Raw genomic sequence first — 5,242 nt, forward strand, 5'->3', positions numbered from 1 at the left:
ATTGCAGTCTAGTTGTGTGGGATTCACTAGTCCATATCTCATGGTGGTGGATAAAACAAGTGTGTGATAGAACTATTGTGGGAATCTTGAGATATATGTCGAGTCTTTTTTAACGAAATTTCCTTTCAAGTATGACTAAGTCAACATTAGATTATGAATTTTGTAAAACACAATTTGATTCCAATGAAGGATACTATATTCCGCTTATACAAGTATCTTGGTTTTCGTTAAAGTACATTAAATAATTGTATATTTATTATAAAATTCACGGATGAACTTTTAATATAAAAATGTATATTTTTTTTACGCAAGTTAAGTATAGTTATAAGGGACGTATTTATTATTTTTCAATTCATTTTTATTAATTTTGTGTAGTGTCTTGTGCTATGCTTTTTGTAAATGAGTCCAATCGAGCTCGACTCGAGTTTTTTTATTTTCAAAGTGTTTGTGCTTTTTTAAATCTTACTCTCTCCGTTTCATATTAAATGTCCAAATTTGATTTTTCAAGTCTTTTGTTTTAAACTTTGACCGTAAAAATATTTGTCTATATTATACAATACTTCATATAAAATATATGGACGGATTGAGTTTTCAATGTACGTTCCATTGATATAACTTTCGTAAACTATTATATAAGACAAAAATACATGTTTATGGTCAAAGTTGCAAGTAAAAGACTTGACAAGTCAAAATTGGACATTTAATATGTGACGGAGGGAGTATTAATAAACTTTTAGTTTGGCTCGATCATGATAACTTTAGAGGTTTGAACTTGTTTAGAGTTTGATTCATTTGTGAAATAAATTTATTCTTAGATATATATTAATATATTCTTTAAATACTATTTTAGACAGTTATGATTATAACATAATTACTTACTTTTATTAACATTGATCATAATATGATTACTAGATTTTAGAACCATGTCCGACATTGGACACGAAATTTACGATATTATCAATATTAGATTTTCATATATTTAATTAATAAAAAAAAACTTATAATTTTGATGATATACGGTTCTAAGTGTTATATTTTACAATTTGTAGTAAAATAACTACATGTTTGTCACTGTCATTATTAGCTGATACATATTGATGTGATTGTTTGTCGTAGTCATTCCACCAGACACATGCTACAGCAATTTCTCTATTATATAAAATTTTGAAACCAATTGTACCCAATAATGTGATAATATTATGAAAGATTATTAAGAATTAAAATATAAACATACTTGTGATCCTGTACTTGACATTCAATTATATGTGTTTGATCATGATACGACCCACAACATGAATATGTTTATTTCCAATCACTTTCATATGATAATTAGATAATAATTAGGATTGTTTTCATATTGTTTGATAACAATTAAGACTTTTGATTTAAGTTACAATTGTAACTTTAAAAAATTAAATATAAATACTTTTTGTAAAGTTTTTAAAAAAATCAAGAAATAACTTCTCAAATTGTGGCTAAAAATAAATATAAATTAAGTATTTAGGGTTAAAAAGTGTAAGTTATTGATGAAAAACAAAAAAATATAAATTAATGAGACTTTTTCAACACATTAATATAAATACCAATATAATAAGATATTTGTATAATGATTATTAGGTTTTTTAATTTATAGTTAATATAAATGATGACATAAGCGAAAATCAATTTGATAAAATTGAACGATTTGATTGGTTAATAATTTATTAGCTCAACTGTCTTATATACTATTAAGATTAAGATGACAAAAAAAAAATTTATTTTTTTAAATTTTCGATTCACACCTTTAAAAAAAGAGAGAATTACATATATACCTAAATACACCATTTAAATTACAAATATCCCTAACCAAAAAATTATATTTCTTATATAAATAAAAGACAATTGTTTCTAGAAGCTTTTTAGACAAAAATCTTATGTGGCAACTTCTTATTCTTTCCTACAAGTGTTTTAAAATTTCATGACATCATAAATCTTTTTATTTTTTTTTTCTTTTGATCTTTATATAATTTAATATAATATGGAAACCAAATTACTTTTTAAATTAATATATCTCTCACAAATAACAAATTAAATCAAAACACCACAAATTATATGTCAAATTTTCGTTTATACGAGTAGTTATTCATGATTATTAAATAATTATGCTAATGTTATTATTAATAATATATAGTTATATTATATTTTAATTTGTAGCTTAATTATTAGTTTTTTTTAAATTGCAACTTAACTGAGGAATATAATTATGAAATTGTGTTTATTTTATGAAATTTTTAGCTTTTATAATTATTTTTCTTCTTGAACAGTATGAGTAAGTAATAATTTTCATAAAAAACTTCATTCTCTTTAACTTGAAGGTGTAAAGCAAATGGAAAGTTAATTGTCCGATATCCATTTAAAGGTTTTAATACATTATTATGCTTATAATTTTTTCTTTTTTTTTCTCATTCTCGTGTATTATTTTATCACGTGTACTCATTTATGTGACATATAGTCAATGCTAAAATTTTTTATTACATCATATTCAATTATTATTGCATTATTTGATTCAGTATTTGACATATCAACTTTTCATATATAATAATGAAACAAACCTACAATTATTGTTTTAATAAACATTATTGATTATTGATTAGTAAAATTTGTATTAAAATCCCGGGTTAAACCCGTAGTTACAAAATATACCTAAATTACATACATATATACATACATACACACTCTTTAGAGCATAGGGTATGGGAGGCTGACCCCGACCCCAAATCCTACATGGCAATCCGGCACCGGACCACTCACCATTCCCCTCCTTCTCGGCGCCGACCCTTGGTTCGGGGTTCTTCGTCTGCACGCCGATGCTCGGCGTTCTTTTCTTTACCTTTAATTATTTTCTTTGTTCTAATAATATACATATATTAAGTATTCTCTGTATATTATATTATATATATATAAATATATATATAACTCACCGACAAACTAGATATAAGATGAGGCGGTTATACGGTGATGGTGTTGATGCGGTGTTGCTCATCGTAACTTCATGGTAGTGCGAGCATGAGGGATGGCAGAGTGATGGTGTGAATCGACGTTGAAGAATAAGTATAGATTTAGCAGAATAGATGTTGAAAAGGAAATATGTATAAAGGAGCAAGACGAGCAGTTGACCACCGACTAGTTTCTATTTTTATTTGATGGTAGTTAGGGTGGGGGAGAGCTTCCCCGCTCCTCCCCTCCCCTCCCTGATTTTTCTTCTCCTCCCCTCCCCTCCCCGAAACCTAGGAGCACTTCACCACCTCTCTCCTCCCCTCCCCACCTTTTTCTATTTAATTTCATTTCTATTTATTTTTAAAACTAAAACATTTTATTTAATAAACTAAAACTAATACAACTTAAAAACACAAATAAAACACATAATCTTATTCAAACATACGAAAACAAGTAAATCATAAAACTTAATCAACATAAACATACAACTAAGGCGCCGGCCATCCGTACTGCTCACAAAGGGCGCGTTTCTGCGCCAAAACCATCTCCAACATCGGCCCGCTGAGGTGATCGTGTGGCCTGATCATGAAGTCCATATCATTCTGTCGCTGCTGACTTTGGACCATCCGTGTCATCTCCTCCTCCCGTTTCCTCCTAGCCTCCTCCGCCGCCATATAGCTATCCATCATCGCCTTCTGCATCTGCATCTTCTCCTCCCGAGCTCGTTTTTTATCCTCATTGTCGCATTCAACTCCGCGACCATCTTCAAGAACTCCTCAGATGTAGTAGAGGCGGAAGGAGTAGCCTGCTTACCCTTAGCTTTACCGCGGGGTGGCACGGGTCTAGCCTGATGTACTGGTGCATCATCCATGTCGTACCCTCCCTCCTCTTCTTGCTCCAAGTGGTCGTCATTCAAGTCAATATGGACTGACGACTCCCCTGATGAACGTACATGGACAGACCCTTCCGTTCTTGCCCTTTTGCTACCCGACTCCTCACAAATCCCCTCCAAAGTAAGAACCTCCAACCATTTCGGTCCTCTCCTCAAAACCTGCCACGCCTCTACATGCGGAAACCCGAACTTGTTATTGTATTTCCGCATATACAATGCCACGGCCGCCTTAAACACATCCTCGTCACTTTGGCCACTCGACATCTTACTTTTCTTCACATTGTAAATACCACAAAAACCCGACACCTTATGCTTCAAATCCTTCCATTTCGACCGACACATTTCAGGGGTACGTCCCGACTCACGGTTCAAGTGTGAGTCCAACTGAAACTTCACCTTCTTCCAAAACGAACCCGCCGTTTGGGCGTTTCCGACGTATGGATCCTCAGAAACGTTTAACCAAGCTTTTGCCAAACACGCCTCTTCATCCTTCCCCCAATTTCGACACTCTCTTTTACCTTTAACTGAGACTTGGGTCTCGGATATTGCTTCCACCTCTTCCTCCTCCACGTCTTCTTCTTATTCTTCTTGTTCTTCTTCTTCTTCATCTTCAACCTGCTGAGTCGCGAAGTGTGATGATGAACCACCCACGAAACACGAAAACCCGGTTTGAGTTTCATTCGCGAAACCCGAAAACCCGGTTTGAGTTTCATTCGCAAAACCCGAAAACTCGGTATTCAGTTGCACACTTGACGTGACAGAATCCATAATATTCAAGAAATCTTCAACACGTTGAGGCCTATACACATCTTCGGCCGTATTTTTTTGCGAAGGAGGAGGTGGCATAATATCGCGATTGTTTAGCGGTGGCGCGTTTCTACGTTTTTTGGGTAGATTTGAGTAAGTGGGTTCTTTTAGTTTCTTCCCCCTATTCATTTTTGAGAGTTTAAATGGATGATTTGGTTGAAAAAAAAAAAATAAAGAAGAAAGTTGGAGGGGGCTGTGGTTCGGCCAGAAAGAAGAAGAAAAGAAAAATGAGGAAGAAAAGAGAAAGAGAAGAGAAAGAGAGAAAAAGTAGGTGGGCCCCATTTTTTTATTTTTTATTTTTTTTGCAACGGTCACAAAACTGGGTACCCAAACCGGCACTACCGTGCCCACGCTGCTCCCCTCCCCACCGGTACCGGGGAGTCGGAGCGGTGTTACTTCCGGTACCGACCCGGTACCGGTCGGTGCCTACTCTCACTCCGTCCAACCTTATGGTATTAGGGTAAAAATGGGTCTCGAGATAATGTCTTAAACACAAGTCTAGTTTTAACTAGTTCTACCTACCATTTTTTTCCTTTTAACAAACATTAATTAAAAAAATTGTGAGAC

Source organism: Erigeron canadensis, chromosome 4 (genome assembly GCF_010389155.1).
Source record: "Erigeron canadensis isolate Cc75 chromosome 4, C_canadensis_v1, whole genome shotgun sequence".
In the NCBI taxonomy this organism is placed as follows: Eukaryota; Viridiplantae; Streptophyta; class Magnoliopsida; order Asterales; family Asteraceae; genus Erigeron; species Erigeron canadensis.